The following is a 17,174-nucleotide window of genomic DNA, read 5'->3' as shown; positions in this document are numbered from 1 at the left end:
AAAGCACTGAGGTTGAGTGGTGAAAAATATTTTGGGAACCAGCAGCTTCTCCCGCTTCACAGCTATTTACTGCTATCATGACATGAAATGACATCCCTATTTCAAGTTTAATAGATTGTATTTATTGCAATGTGATATCTTTCCAATTTTCTATTGTCAAAACGTAGATGATTTGTTTTCCAGGGTTAGGTAGTCCTTTTAATGTATTTTTGTGTAATAGTAATATCTCTGAATAGGCCATCTCCATCCCTACCAGTCAAACATCACAATGTGAATACAATACAGTCTCACCTCTTTGAATAGTCATATTTTCTATCAACCTTTTTTTTTCAACATCCTTTCTGTTCTCACTGAGACTTGGTACTTATCTGTTTGTAAAGATTCAGCTTAAGTGTTTAGGGAATTGTATTCTGCTCTTTGCTTGGGCCTGTAATAGTTGAAGTTGAGATCATTATTTTTCAGATTTGTTGACAAAATGTGATTTCCTTTTTCTGTATTCTGATCAGAGCTGGTTAATGGTCTGTCTTTGCCCTGCATGTATTGTTTCTCAGTGTTTTAACCTGTGGGAGTTTCTTACAAAACTCTAAATTTTTGATTTGTAATTGGACCCTTGGAAATGTTTCCTTTTACTGACTCAAATGGTTTCTTCCACATTCTGACTGGAATATCTAGAGAGAATTTATATTTTATGGTATATAAAGTAGAGCCTGAGTCATGACATTATCAGTCATGTTGCCTTATCGGGTCAGTCAGTATGCAAAACAGTGACAGCACATAATGCACAAATAGTGCTCGAGATGATTTAGAAACTGTCATTACAGGGTTTATCTGTTTATCTGTTTGTTTGTGTGAGTGGGCAGAGAAGTTGAGCAGAGAGTAGGCCTGTGTGCTTCTCCTCTCTGTGACTCATCACATGCTTTAAATCTGCCGTGTCGCTAATTTTTAGAACGCACAAGTTAACGTGAAGCGTGTTTACATACATAACTGTTAATCTGCAGATTGCTTTTTTTTCACTAGTCAGAAGTGAAAAAAGAGGCATTTAACCTGCTGCTGACATTACTGTTGTAAACAAAACTTTCAACAGCATAATAAAACATTAATATTCATTCATAACCCACTCTAGATGTAGTTGTTGTCTGGTGTTGGTCTCTGGACTAATTAATTTTTAAATGCTACGCTTTCGTGTATGTTCAGATTGCAGATTCTGCCTTTTTTTTTTTTTTTAGCTCTTTTTTTTTTGAGAAATCATAGTTTTGGCCTGATTGATGTTTCCTGCTGGGTTCCATCACTGCTGCTGCCCAGTGTGAGTCCAGCTGGGTACTCTAGTTGCATGTCACATATGTCTCTATCCCCATCAGTGCTGTCAAAAACTTCACACATGTACAAGCTGTGTAGGAATCAGGAATTAATTGCCATGATGCATGAGAGGAACTGGTGCCTCAATTAACAATGTAGTCTTGTTGCATGCTCTTGAGCGTATTTGCATAACAGGAGGTGATGGAAACAATTCACTGATTAGATTCTGATTTTTCTCACAGTTTTCAATAAATTCCTTAAATCTATTTAAAATGATTTGGGGCATCATTTAATGCCTTTATTGGACAGCAGGCAGTACAGAGATGACAGGAATGACATAGAACAAAGGTCCCCAGCCAGATGTAAACTGGGGACACTGCGTCTAGGCCACCAGGGCGCCAAATAAATCATGATCCTCCTTTCATACTGAACTTTTAGTGTAAGAACTATATATAATTTTTTCAATCATTAGGCACAGCCATGAGAACACCAGCCAATATAGTTGTCAGTGCTTTTGAAAGAGTACTGAAAGTTTTTTCGTGCTTTTAGAGTGCCGCTGCATCAGTTCATATCATGTGGTGTGTCCTTGGCACAAAAAGAACTGTTGGTACGATAAACTTTAGGTGGCTTCATAAAAAACCTGTTTGTGTAGCAACAAGTTCCCTGCTACAGTCTGATGTAAACTGGAAAGCTGCAGGCAGTAATTTTCTCCTAATTAGACATATTTCCTTTACTGCCCTGCAGGAGGAACATGAAATTACACACGTATACAGTTTGTATGTGTGTGTGTGTTTTTTTTTCTGTGTATATGTGTGAGATAAACTCCATGAGTCGTCGAGTTGTGAGCTACCGCTGTTTCGTATCTCGCCTCTTCACCTACTTCCCGCTAAGTCTTCATTAAACTGTCTGACTCAGTTACCAGTAACCGGAGCTTAATTAGAAGAATTCGATTTTCACCGCTGGATCCGACGGCAACCGTTGATAACCGCTTCTTATGGACAGATATAAGGTGGGGGGGGGGATGCACAGTGTGAGCTGTAAAAGTTTTGACAGGCCGAATGAAAGTTCCAGATCGGAGCACAAGACTGTGATCTCAACCTCTTGACTGCTCAGTCGGCCTCATACTGTTATCAGGAAAATTGCTGCTTTTAGAGCATCTCATGTTCACCACACACCATCGGAACACACACACACACAACCACACACACACACAGACTGACCGCCAAACAGGAAGATGACTTTCAAGGACTAATTCAATTCAATTCAATAGAACAGCGGAGAGACAGAAAATAGCTATTCTAATTGTTGCTTTATATATACCTCCTGTGTTTGTGAGACAGAGATCAGGAAAAGAGAAATAATTAGAGAATAACATCAAAAAAGTCAAAACGAGTAAAGCACCAGATGACTTTCTGAGATACTAAAACGCATTAGCTTAAAAAGTTCAAACTGTTTCAGCACTAATTTGATTATATTATGATAAATATCATAATATTACCATAACAAATATCAGGATATTACCATGATTATCTCATTTTTGCATAACTGAAATCTGGCTGTGAGGTTATTCTGCTGAGCAAAAAGAGATTTAGGGAAGTGTGAAATTAAATGTTTTAAGGAGTTTGTTGTTGTTTCTGCAGCGTTATGTTAGAGTGAGAGTCAAACTGAGCATGCTAGATTGCATAGATCCTTATGCACTGGCATGACACAAACAAAGCAGGTGCCCACTTTAAGCTTTGCACTAAGTGGTAGTGGTTAGAAACTCCACAGGGTACTGGTAATTATCCAGTTTGACATGGGGTTCATATTAAATGTTTTGTCCCAATCAATCAGCAGTGACTGACATATCTGTCCTGTCAGTGTCAGTTTCAGCCGTCGTGGATGTGTTAGCAGCTGCTAGGAGCACTTAATGTAATATTTGGCTTGTTGTTATTTCTTCACATTGACTTACATGTACATCTACACTATATTTCAGGCTCTGGCTCAAGAGGACGACGTCCGTATTCTTAATCCAACCTGTAAAGTTCTGGTTGACTCGGTTGTTTTTCCAGCTGCAGAAACAGCTGTCAGTAAACACCAGACCTACTGGAGTTACTGCAAAAAATTTTTGAGATGTTGGCAGTAATTCAGAGGTCTGGAAGCAGACATCGGCTGTGTTATCTGTTGTTATTAACTTATCTGTGTTGTGTTTATCAAAGCACAGCTCTGCAGTGTGTTTTGTGTCACGCTGATTGTCACATGCCATGCCTGTCAGTTATCTGGTCATTAAAGTTTTACTGAATTTGAGCAGGGTTGAGTAGGCCCAGACTTTGTTTGTCTGACTGTCTGCTGTAGAGCCAGGAGATTGCGGTGTGTTTGTGTGTGTGTGTGTGTGTGTGTGTGTGTCCTAAACAGGGTAAGACTATAGGTCACACACTAAGCAGTTTATGAGAATTCTTCCTCCTCACTTGTTGCAGTGAATAAATCCTGATCCCACACTGACATTGGAGATTACGGGGAGTTTTTTTTTTTTTTGTTTGAGCGGACACTTCCCGCTGCTCAGCCTTAAATTCTCAGCTTAGCTCCATAGAAAATCCCCTTTACTGCATTTGTCTACCTGTCTTTGTGGCTGTTCAGAGTCTCAGCATCCAGCTGGAGAATTTAGTGGAGGAACTTTGTGCAGGATGTTTAATTATTCAATAACTATTTTGATAAGTGATAAATGGTTTAAATCGTTTATTGAGGTATTTTAATACCAGCTTCTAAAATGTGAGGATTTTCTATTCTTCTCTGTTTTATATCATTGTAAAGTGAATATGTGTGGATTTTGGACAGAATGAATAATTTGAAGATGTCACCTTCAGCTCTGATGGACATTTTTCATTAATTTTTCACATTTCCGACAGAACGTTAAATCAGCTAGTCAAAATACGAATCAATACTAATCTAATGAAAACAATCATTAGCTGCAGCTTTAAATACTGTCTAAATGAATGCTGAGGAACAGCAGCATCCTAGGAAAGCTTATTGATAACACTGTATGTCTACAGCAGACGTGATCAGGCCTATCAGAGCCATCACTGGATAATAATCAATGCCCATTTTGTTCATTTTTTTGCAGTTTTATGTGGCAGCGAAGGAAACAGCAGCCATATCACGGCAGTTGACGCCACAAGAGGGATGGCAAGTCTGAGCTGCTCTTTCAGGTTGCCGTAGAAACCAACCAGGGCTATTTGTTCCAATTTGCTCTGTGGTGCTGAGATCAAAAACCTTGGAACCCAAAGTGCTCTCTGCATATTAGCATCTGTGTTTGATTCAACACAATTAGGCAAGCGTTCACCTCATTTACATCTATATTGTTAATTTACAGTTAAATTACAGCTGTGTTTTCTATGCACTACAACTCTCTTTATGTTATACGGAGGTTTAATGTGTTTGAACCGTGCTGAACTTTGCGGTTTGTTATTGTCCGGTTAGGCCTTCAAATGATGTAAAGGACATCTTGCAGTTGCCTCTTTTTCCTCCAGCAACCCCCCCACCCCCCCACCATTCCCCCGTGAAGTCTCAGTTTAAATACCATTCCTGCTCCGCCTTCTCCGCTCCATTGAAAAGTTGGCGGTTTGTTTACGAGAGCGCCAGCACTTCTTTGTGGCAAACTGCACTCCGCTTATGAGAAGGAGGTGAGCAGCAAGTGAAAGACTCACCCCTCCCCCTTCCTCCTCTCTGTTTCTCTCTCTCTCCCTTCTCTCAGAATCAGTTTGAAAAGGACAGACGGCCCTCTCAGCCCCGTCCCTACACCCCAGTGATGCTTAGCTGGTGAGTACACTTTTATCTTTCTCATTCCAAAAAAAAACTTTTCCGTGTCATTCTTTCATGCATCTCTTCGGTTTGTTCTGCATGTTTTACCTGCATTCCCCGCTTTGTGTTCAATCTACAATTTAGATTCTTTTTTTTGCTCAATTTTGTTGTCAAACAGCAGGCTTCTCATGCGGATATCTCTGTGATGAGGGATTGCTATTATTCTTTTTTTTTTTTTTCTCTCACATTCTCACTCTCTCGCCACATCTCTCTTTCCTCCCCCCAAATCTCTGTGGCCTCTGTAGTAAAAGTAAGGCAGCCTTTTTTTTTTTTTTTTTGGTGAAAGCCCTTTATTCTGACTGAGTGAAGTGATTTGAAAAGCAGCGGCGAGAGTGTGGCAGTGGAGGCGGAAGGGAGGAGGATAAGCAGGAGAGGTAGGGGGGGACTGGGGGACGGGTGGTGGGGCTTCATGCAGGCTGCTAATGGAAGTTTTACCTCCCTCTCTCTCTCTCTCTCTCTCTCTCTCTCTCTCTCTCTCTCTCTCTGTCTCTCAGTGTGTGTGTGTGAATGTGAATCAGTGAATCACTCCAGTGCAGACAGCCTTGAGCCTAATTGAAACAATTGTGAAATCAATGTTCAGATGAGATGTGACATGAGTGCAAAATCACCTTGTGCCATCACCGCCACCGTAACAGACTGAAGTCACTGTCAGTGCGCTTATCTGCTCGCTGTTAATTTGATTATAACCAGCGGAAGACAATAGTCTCATTATTGCAGCCATCAACACCTGAGGCTCATTGTTTGTTTTTTTTTAAAGCCTTGTTTCAGATATGTCAGCCTTTATTAGATTGTACACGGGGAAGAAAATGAAGGAGATGACATGCAACGAAGGTCCCCTGCCAGACCTGAACCATGGATATCGCAATTACATGGTCAGCAACTTAAACCACCACAATAGTTTTTGGGTTTTTTTATTTTTTTATTTTCACCAATTTAATCTGTTCTTTAAAGAGCCTGGGCCCCATTTCCCAAAAGCATCATAAAACCCATCTTCAAACCCCTCTAGAGCTTAAGAGGTGTTTCCCAAAAGTATTGTAACACTATTAGAAATGATCGTGGATTAATGAATGCCTCCAGTTCACTCGCAGGAGGCTGAAGCTCTGAAAAAGCTCTGACACTGAACTTGTTAAATAATGTTGGTAAAATAAGCAATCATGTTTAAATTCTAAAAGAAGAAAATAAAACTAAACTAACACACAAACAAATTAATTCAACAATTGATTTGAACACTTAATGTGCCAGTTTTATTGTCCTCTCAATCTTCTCAGCTAATATATTCATCTCCTCTGGGTTAAATAACAATTTCCTGATGGTGTATTATCTGTAGTTTATCTTTTCTTATTATTTATGGTGCGTATGTCGTTTGTTTACATGCTTATACAGTATACAGTGGGTCAAATGTTGACAGAATGACATTCACAATAGATAACATGTAGCATATATATAGTATATTCAGAGTAATGTCTGCCTCAAGCAGCAGTTAAATCAATCAAAGTTCACCTAAAGGGGACATTATGCACATTTCCAGATCTATACATTAAATCTGGAATATCTTTGTATGATTTACAGCTCAAGAAGCCTTTTATTTACTACTCTAATACTGACCCTTGATGCAGCCCCTCAATCCAGTCTCTTTAAGGCCCCCCACGATGAGCTCACTCTGTTTTGATTGGCTGGCTCTTGGAAGCTGCCCCTTGGCAGATATCTGCTGGCAGCAGAGACTATGTCAACAAACCATGCAACAAACTATAGTAGTAGGATTTCACTATTTTTTCTCGTTCTTTACTCGAAATGTCAACTTCTTAAATACTTCCATAAATGTCGGAGCCGAAATCCAATCCCAAATATAAGAATGGACTCAAATGATGTCGCTTGAGTCAGCGTTGGTGGGGACTGAAGACTACAAGTTTGAAAAAGAAAAAAATCTGGGGGTGTGAATTTAGAAAGAAGTGAGGTTACCAGACCTCATCTCTGCTAGAGGATAGCTAATCCAGGCTATATTAGCATAACACACCTGAATCTGTACTATGGAGTGATTCAAGTTGAGTTGCATTGTGGGTAATATAGGCACGAGGTTTTGACAGGGAAGGGGAATGTGTGGAATAAAAGATGATATATCTTTGGTTCTGCTGCATGAATTTTAATCCTTTTGTAATTGTCCATTGTGAGTCCAATGATTACAGTATAATGCTAAATCTACAGAGTACTCTTGACTTGACTGTCAAACAGCTCATTAAAATGTGGGTTTTGGACAGTTGGTGAAGTGGACCATCTATATAAATGCTGTTGGCCTCATCAATCTATAACTTTAATATTAACAGTTAAAAAGCTCTTTGTTTGCATTTAAATGTCATGATTGTGACTTAATGTAGATTAATAGATTATAAAGATTCTGTTATCTTCCTTCAATCATAATAACATATGTGAATGAACATAAATATGAGAATATGGAGCAAAAATATTGCTCAGAACCATGTTCTCTGACGTAAGTCTGGCGTAAGTATTGTTGCAAATTTTTTTTTTTTTTACTAATCTAGTATAGGATTAATTAAATCAATTAAAATAATGGATGAAATTAAAGTTTGTAATTGATGTGCAGTAGATTATGACTACAGAGAGAATTTTAGAGTGGGTTTTTAGGGTTTCAGAAAGCACAGAGACCAAAACTCATCAACCAAAATGATCAAATGTCATCATCTTTGTAAGTTACGTGTTGATTTATCTGCAGCAGACCATCGGTTGCTATGTGCCATCAGTTGTCAGATTTATTACCGAGATGAGGACCAACTTAATTACAAATATAAAATAAATCTCTGCTTATCATTTCATCATGGTGTGGTAATTAAATTCAGAGCCTGTTTTTTGTGGGCTGAAACAATACTCAGGCTGAGGCTGAACAGTTAACTCATCAAACAAACCTTTCATTGCTGGAAAAAAAAAAAACATCCAGAAGAGCACAGACCAATTTATCATGAAAAACATGGACCACTTCTGCCTCAATCTCACCCTCTTCTCAATCTCTGTATTTTAATATCCCCAAAGGCCAGCCCTGGCATTTGCTAATGTTCTGTTGTTGTACTCCCCTTGCTCAGCAATCGCCTCCTTCTCACTTTCTCTGCTCGATTCAATTTGTGGTCTAAATGTCTTTCCCTAATATGTGTCATTGGAGCAGAGCAGCAGTGCTCCCCTCTCTGGCTGCTTTGAAGAAGCTCCTCTGTGTTTGTCTTGGTTCTCTCTGCTCCTCTGGGAGGAGATCAGGGACTCCAGTCGTGGTTGGCATGTAGTCTCTTCCAGTCCCGCTGTTGTTTGCTGATATTTAGTTCAGGATGACAAAAAGCCGGAAGAAAACAAGCTCCTTTTAGGCCAATGAGAGAGAGAAGGATTGGATTGAGAGGGAGAGGGAGACCTAGAAAAAAAGGGGGGACAGGGGACTCATCCCTGGATGGGGATTCTCTTTAAAGCTTTCTGTTTGTGGCCCCTAGGGCCGAATTAAGGGAGCGTCATTATCCCTGGCAAATTACCACACTGCCTTTGTGGTCCAACCATGGTACATTAGGGTGCCTTAAAACGTGGCCGAGCCGTGCCCATTCAGCTCACAAAGAGAGGGGCCGCTGGCAGATCCTTGGCCCGGCTCACAGAGGAGGCATTCACACCACATTGGGGGATGGTGATGGTGATGACGGTGATGGAGAGGGTCTCCTGAGATGAGTAAAACTCACTCCGGCCAAGGCCAATGTGACATACTCTTAAAACCCATGCCAGCTGATGATGTCATCACTTGGCTTCGTCTGGAGTTTGATCACCCGTGGTAATCCTGGATCTGATAAGGAAGCTCATGAATGTGGTTTCCATCCAAGTTAGTGCACTCACTAAGACCTGCATGCATCAACCCATTACCTACACCAGGATCTGATTCAGTCTTGTGGTGGACTAATTGCTAATTACATGTGTAGCAACAAATCATCATCACTACAAATTGGAAATTCTTCAACTTCTGGAGTTTTCCATCACCCCCTTGAAGAACTACATCTGTTGTCAGATCTTTGTCTCATTTTATCCAGTCAACAGTCTCTTGAGAATATTTTGTGGGGGCGTGCACAGTGTTGAGGAGGGTGCATTAACAGACTGTAGAGCAAAGGGAAGCTGGAGTTATTTTGGCTAGTTTTTAATAAAACTGCAACATACCAGCAGAGGCAGATGGATGCCAAACAGACTGGCTTGTCTCTTTGTATACTTTGGCATTTTGTCATGCTGTTAAATCACAATCAAACATTAATATTTGTTTATCAATATTTGTATTTGCTTGAAATGCCACTGATGATTCATGATAATGATGCAGTGCTGAAAAATGATTAGTTCATTACCCTAACAGTCAATCGCTAGGAAATTAATAAACAACAATTCTGATTAATTTTCATTCTTTAACAAAAAGGTCAAATATTCTCTCATTCTAGTGTCTTACATTTTCTATGTCATGGTTGTAAATTGAATATAATTGGGTTTTTGACTGTTGGTTGGACAAAACAAACAATTTTAAGATCTGTTGATGGGCTTATTTCACAGTTTTTTGACATTTTGTAGAGTCAGTGAATCATGAAGTAACAGGTCAATTGATAATAAAAATGATTGATGCTCCTCTTAAATGTGTAAATTATTATTTTTTTTCTTTTTTAACTTTAACTTCGAGCCAGTAATACAGTCACCATCATGGTGTAAGGACATTACTTTCAAGAATGAGATTTTTGAAGTTTTGATGTCAGGCAGAACCTGAACCTGCAGAATCAGTGGATATCAATACAATGATTCCTACAAGTTGGTGACACAAGCTGTAGAGAATAAACAGAGCAGCACATTGAATTCCCATTTTAGTAAATGTTCTCAAAAGCAGAAAGCCTCTGGACCCCAGCTGTTTCATTTTCTCAATTAGCTGTCTGCTTTGAAACATATTAAGAACACTGGTCTTGCTTTAAGGTATAAGGTAATGAGCATGTGCACAGTCCAGGGAAGAAGAAAGAAACTGGGGATGCATTGTTTGACCTGGTCAGTGCTTTCACATTTCAAGGGTCATTTGAGATGATTGGATGAACCCTGGTGTCTTTTATTCCACCACCACTGAGAGGAGGATTCCTCAGAGGCTATAGGAGCTGATCTGAGAAACAGGAGCAGACACCTCTAGTCTGTGTGAAGGATTGCAGCCATTGCACAGTGCTTGCAACATATAAATGTCTTTCAGTTATGGATGGCATCTGCTACAAGCTTCGGAGGAAGTTTAGTCTTCATTTCAAACATCAGCAGGTAGCTCAGACTCAGCGATCAGTGCTGGTCCTCTGGGCCTGAAACGGTTGAATCAAGTTTCCACCTAACACCCGTAAATTCAGAGTGCACCATGAGCTGTAATGTAACTCTTCAAAGAAAACTAAATAAGAAGGCTGCTGTAGGCACTGTAAAACTCTTAATGTGTGAAAAGTTTGTTCCTGGCATCTTGCCTTTATCATCTAATCAACTGGAAGCTTTACCTTGATGATTGATGTCTTCTTCATTTTACTTTTCTTTCCACGATAGGTGGGAGATTTCATTACTTTCCAACATTGTTTCCTGGTTTTATGAACTCAATCCCTCTGCTGAAGTAGATGAAGGAAGGGAGGAGGCTTTTGTCCAGGGGCTGTGGTGGAAACCCTGAGCCCGTAAATCCTGCACTGATCTTTGGATCATTAAGTTGTGAGTCCTTTGGTTCTTTATCACCAGGCTTGGATCCCAGGCCATAATGGAGGCTAACTGGCTAATGATTAGCTGTCTTCTGCAGCTACTCCAGATCTGGCTGCTGCTGCTGCTGCCTGTCTGAATGAGAGGAGGTTATGAAAACATATAAATCTGCCCTCAAATACTTTCTCTCTTAGTCTGTCCAACTCACTCATCAATCTTTTGATCTATTTTTCACAAATCTCAGTGTGGAATTTAAATGGTTTATACATGTAAAGCTCTGTTGATTTTAACTATCGCTGATTGTATAAAAAGCTGTTAGTGGCCATGAAAAGTTGTAACTAGTTTGTACTTTCATGGAGTGGTTTGAGTACAGGTGCTAGTGAATTTGACAAAAAAGCATTTACATCCTCTAAGTGACACTGCCGAACAGATTGCCTTGTCTATAAACAATCTCTAGGTTTATGGAGCAGAGAGGAAGATGATTGGCTTCTGTGAAATTAAGGCTGAGAAGCTGTGTTTTGGATAATGATTCTTCTTTCTATCAAAAATCCTTGATTAGCTTTGGTTATTCTGTGCAGGCATGTGACTGTGATACATCTCGGATTCAAAAACCAAGATAGAAAATAACAATGATCGTCTCCCCACTTACAAAGCGGATTTTAAATTAACTAGTTTTCAAGAATGAGGCAGGTTCTGTTAGGCCACAACGATCAAGTTGAGATGGAGTTATGTTTTTGTGGCAGTTGTTATGATGGTCCTGCAGACGTAGATCACATTACATTTTCAGGCCATATTGTGCGTTCATTATATATCCAAAGTAATCATGTTTGCATTTTGTCTTTGTGATGTTGTGATATAGAAAAAAAAGTATTTCTGTGCAATCTTTAGCTGGGTAATCATGTGTTAAGCTGAAGTTATACTTGCGTGTCTACAATTCCGCAAGTCCACGAGGGTCAGCCAGGGTCCGCTAGGGTCTGTTAGGGTCTGCTAGGGTCTGCTAGGGTCAGTTAGGGTCCGTTAGGGTCTGCTAGGGTCCGCTAGGGTCTGTTAGGTTCTGCTAGGGTCCGCTAGGGTCTGTTAGGGTGTGCTAGGGTCTACTAGGGTCTGTTAGGGTCTGCTAGGGTCTGCTAGGGTCCACTAGGGTCCACTAGGGTCCGCTAGGGTCTGTTAGGGTCTGGGTGACATAAATTCCATCATCAGACTGTGTATGTGTAGGCTCTGTGCCGACATCTGCGTACCTCCAATTTGTTGTGACCACGTGGACTTGTCAACAGTCTTCCTTTAGACGCCGATCTACTGCGCATATGTGGAATGTGTCCTCCAAGAGGACTCCAGAGGGTAGTACAAACAGAACAAGTACGCGTCTGTGGTGTCTGCAGCTGTCTCTGTACGCATCCGCCTGGGAGTATAAACGAAGCTATAGAGAGCGACGACCACTATGAGGAAAAGGTTTGCACAGAAGATGTCTTTTCTCAAACTAATCACCAGATTTTGAAAATTCCTGACAACATTTTTGAATGTTTAATTAAAAGTTTTTATTAGATTTATTTACTACAAGTATGGCAGAGATCAGAGTTAAAAGAATCTATTTGTAGTTGGTTGTTTGACTGAATGAACACTCCAGTTTCTGGCATGAAAGTGCTACACGCTCGTCCAACTCCCTGACACTGACAACCTTACTTTCCATATCCCTTCATAAAGAGCACTACTCCCACTGGCACAGAGTGTCCAATACCAACATAATTCTGAGCAATACTGTTTTTTTTTGTTTTTTTTTACTGGATCATAAAATATGTCTAGCATTACTGAAAAAGAGAAGATTACTGAGCTTTTCTCCAAAGTCCTCTTACTTATGTCCCCACTGTCACAAATGTCTCCTGGCATTAGAAACATATAGGAGCTGACCAAACACAGTTCTTTCTGTCTCACGTAGTTACATTTTAAGAGGGTACACATCAATTCTAGTGGAGCCTGTAACCCCCTTACGCACCAGAATAAATCCAGCTTTAATGTGTTAACATCTCTGAAATCCCATTAGAAACTCTTGATGTATTTTAGGCTAAACCAGCCTCACCTGAATCTGACCACAAAGCAGAACTTAACTTGTCAGCTTTTTCACACTGTGGGAAAACCACTTTGACTCTCCACAGCCGGTCGGTTGTGCGCTCCTGGCTGTAAACTTGTTTGCTGCTTAATCATTCAGTAAGGATTAGTGGCACTGTGTGTTTTCTAATTATAGACCTGGACTGTGCTCTCTCCTCCTCATTGGGGTCAAATCTAGCCCACCAGGCCCTCAGCCAGCCGCTTACTCAGAGCTACACTCCACTGCTGCTTTCACACATTTCTTTCTGTGTGGTTAACTTTTTATTGTTGTTCTTCATTTTTCTTTGTATCCTCGCATGCGCTCTTTTTTTTTCCGTCTGTCTGTTTGTCTTTTCCTCCTAGTGTCTCTATTGTCGAGCTCACAACAAAGACTTTTCATTCGGATAAAATAAAACTCAATGAAGTAGCTGTCAAAATAAATCACTTCCTGTATCAAGGAGGAAACAAGGAATTGCCTGAAAGAAAAGGACACCAATTCTTTTTTTTTTTTCACACAATCAATCAGTTTCCTTTCACGTCTTTTCACATCTTTTCATTCTCGGGGAACAATAGGTTTGATTAACCCCTCTGGGAAAGCTCATTATCCATTTCCATTACAAAGGTGTTTGTGAGACACTTTGATTTGAAACGCCTAAACAAAAAAAAGCACAGATCAAAGGAAAATATTGATGCCCATGAGCCCTGCAAGACAATGATAGAAAAATGATGGCTGCCAGTCTCAGCTCAAGCATCTGGCTTGACAACAGGCCAGATGTGTATCCTGCATTTGTGAGTATCAGTCATGTGTTTTTGATCATTGTGACTGCTTTGTGTCCCGTCTATGAACTGGGACGCTTGAAACAGAAGTATATGAGTTGACGGATGCAGATGTTTGAGATGAGAGTGAGTTTTTTTTTTTCTCTGCTTTTGTTTCCTCTGCTGGCCACTGACACTGATGTTATTCTTCCATTTATTCTTCCTTTTTTCTTTATACATCATGCTTGAATTATATATTTACGAGGTTATTTTTGTTATCAAATCCTGTTTTGGTCTTTTGGGGGTTCTGTTGTTAAGCCAAATCAATTTCACTTCTTCAAGGGACACCTAGGAAATGGTTCAATCCATTTTTAATCAAAGCGCTTTATTAAGAAGGACTTTAGATCAGATTAGTGTGTCTATTTTCCCATCAGTCATTTGGCGAGCCTGCGATGTGGAACCACATGGCGGTTGTGAAGATAACTGTATGTTGTTTGAAATGAACTCAAAATAATTTATTTACATCAGGAAATGACACACACACAATTTAATTAACACTCTGACATTTTGGGAATTATGTTTGTTTGCTGTCCTACACAGAGTGAAATGTTTGATATGAATTTCATCTGTCTACTGTATGTTGTGTTTAGCCTAGCTCAACACAAAGACTGGAAGCGAGGGGATACTGCCAGCCAGCTCCATCAAAAGTAAAACAGTACAGTTTGCCTTCAAACAACGTTAGAGCTACTGTTGTATGTAGAAGGGACGGTGTCAGGGGTGGACTGGGACTCATTTTCAGCCTGGGAGTGAAATAGTGTAGAGGAGTAGCAGCACTACCTCATGCATTAAGCTTTATCATCTTTGACATGATAAAGCTTAATGATTTGACATGAGTTTTTTTTAGATAATGAGCATATTCTTTGTTACAATTATATATAGTGATACATTTTTTGACACAACCATAAACCAGTCTCGACAAACAGAAGCTCTGCTATTCAAGATGTGAGTTGTCGCAGTAAGTCACATGGTCTTTTGTCACTTTTTCACTTTCCAACAGCGCCTGTGCTGCTGCTCTCATTTATTTATTTATTACGGAACGGTGGCTTAACTGTCAGCTTGTGACATTTAAAAAAAAAACCCCATCAGTGACAGTTCACATTTTGACAACATCTCTTAACACAGTATAGTCTGCACCTGCACTCATCACCTGCACAGCATAAAGCTTTTATTACTTATTGGCACCATCATTTTCCTTTTTTTTTTTTTTTTCTCACCATCTCAGTCCTGTCAGCTCAGTCTGCACCTCAGTTAATCCACAGTAAAGTCACAGATTACCACTCTGGTTAGCATGAATGTCAGCAAATCACAATATTTGCTTAAAAACTGAGTCAGATTAAATGCAGCAGACATTTTGGTCTTTGCATTCCATGCACCAGTGACTGTGCAGCTGCTAATAACACTGTTGTTCCTACAGCTTTCCTCATTCTCCTCTTTGTACATTCTTGACATGGAGTCATAAACTTTCTGGATAAACAAACACATTTTTGCCTTACTTACAACATTTTAACTTGATACTTGGCCTCAGCTTGTGCTGCTGTACAGCAGACTCACTTCCTCTGACACCCACCCGCATCTTTCAACTGACTTTGTATGCAAGTGCACCTTGTCTAAAATTTTCCTCACATCCAGTCTGAAAACACCTTAAGGGCATCTGGATGTTTCATGTCAGCCTCTCACATAGTTATACCATCATTAAAGCCTCCGTTCACTTCAATATATCAAAATGGGATCACATGTAATCCTTGTTCTCGTACAGGATGACCTTCTCTTTTTGGTAGAATGAGGTTTCTTTACAGAATTAATTACTCTGAGGTTTGGGGCTGAGGAATCTTTTTGCATTTTCAATCTCTGGGTCCTTTGTGTCCCCTCACGTCAACATTAAGGAGCAGAGTTGAAAGAGAAAGTCTTATTAGTTCTGCTCTCTGTGAATATTGAAGTATAGAATGAAAAAAATAACACACACACACGCACACACACACACACACACACACACAGACAAACACACACAGACAAACACACACACACACACACATAAAGGAGTGTTAATTGAAAAGTGTGAATATATAAAGCAGAACAGGCTGTGTCAATTTGTTAATGATTGGATTGGCAATTGGATCTTTGAAAAATAGAGGTGACTGATAGTCGCTAGCTGAAGCAATGTTTGCGTTGTTCCCCAGCAGATATCTTGTATGCTTAGATTCTGGCACATTATAAAACCAGCCACACACACCCTTTGATGAAGATATCCGCGCTGCAGCCTCCAATTTACAGCTCAGCTTGATCAAACCGCTCATTTACAGAACTAATGAGAAAATGAACAAAAATTGAGGAATAATTTGGTTGTTGTATTTCATCAAGAAAAGAGGCAGCCTTTCTTTTTTCTGTTGCGGGTGATTATATCACAATTACAACACAACATGGCCGCTTCAGATGCTCAGTGAGGGCGATGGTTCCCTTTTGGAATTACAAACCTAATGTCGGAGACGTGTGTCGGGGTGGTAAACAATGCCACCAGTGATCAGACTTGTTTTCATTTTCATCACCAAATTTCCTGGCATGACGCCTGGGTCACGCATCAAGAAGACCGTAACGAGAAATTGTGTAGTGAGACCACATAGCAATTAAAACAGGATACAAGATGTTTTTTTTCTAATTACATCACAATGGATTTAATTATAGCTTCATGTTTTGCAAAGCAACAGTGTTACAAATAGCGTCAGGCTTGATCGTCTGTCTTTTGTTTGTGACAGGATGTTTCCCTCGCTCCCCGGACTGTAATCGCTGTTCGAGAAGACATTAAGATATGGGAGCCAAAGACTGGCTCCATTTGGGAGATATAGAGTTTATGAAATGGAACAAATGATCCGCTGCAGCCTTTTTGTTCATCTGTGTTTGATACTAAACATGTAACTGCCTCAGAAGAATTACAGTAATTTACATTTAATGATCTTTTAACTGATAACTTAATGATCAGTAAACACTGATGAGCTTTCAGCGGTGATCTTCCAGAGGTTGGCGGCTCATTCGGAGAGAGCTCAAACTTGACCGTCAAGTTTGGATACTCAGGATAAACACCATGAATATGTGCACAAAGGCAACAGTTACTTTTTTAAAAAGTTGAACCCATGACAGTTCAAAAACATTGTATCGCTCTGACAGCTTACAGTGCTCCTGCAATCTTAAATCCCTCTTACTGACACTTCCTCTTCCTGCTTTTCTCTCAGCCTTTGTGAAAACAGCAGGATTTGACAGCCCCGAGCCGAACAGTGAGAAGTTTGTGAAATGGAAATGGCTTTATGGTTACTCTTAAATGTATGACCATTTTATTGCCTTTAGTGTGTGTGTGTGTGAGAGAGAGACAGAGAGAGAGATATCTTGTTTTGACGTAGCTCCAGATTGTGAGACGGACCGAATTTTCTCTGAGAATCCATCTCCAATGA

At 40.0% G+C, this 17,174-nt stretch overlaps 1 protein-coding gene across 6 annotated transcripts in view; it reads left to right on the top strand.

Annotated features, from left to right (window-relative positions):
* sema5ba (sema domain, seven thrombospondin repeats (type 1 and type 1-like), transmembrane domain (TM) and short cytoplasmic domain, (semaphorin) 5Ba) overlaps window positions 1-17,174 on the top strand; it is a 171,274-nt gene that overhangs the window by 30,761 nt on the left and 123,339 nt on the right. For all 6 annotated transcript variants that reach the window (XM_044366136.1, XM_044366140.1, XM_044366138.1 and 3 more), the window contains exon 2: window positions 5,027-5,091. The gene's annotated coding sequence lies outside the window, so the exon portion shown is untranslated. The remainder of the gene's footprint in view (window positions 1-5,026; window positions 5,092-17,174) is intronic.

The sequence above is a fragment of the Thunnus albacares genome, chromosome 11, assembly GCF_914725855.1.
Source record: "Thunnus albacares chromosome 11, fThuAlb1.1, whole genome shotgun sequence".
Taxonomy (NCBI): domain Eukaryota; kingdom Metazoa; phylum Chordata; class Actinopteri; order Scombriformes; family Scombridae; genus Thunnus; species Thunnus albacares.
This window is presented reverse-complemented; position numbering and strand designations above follow the sequence as displayed.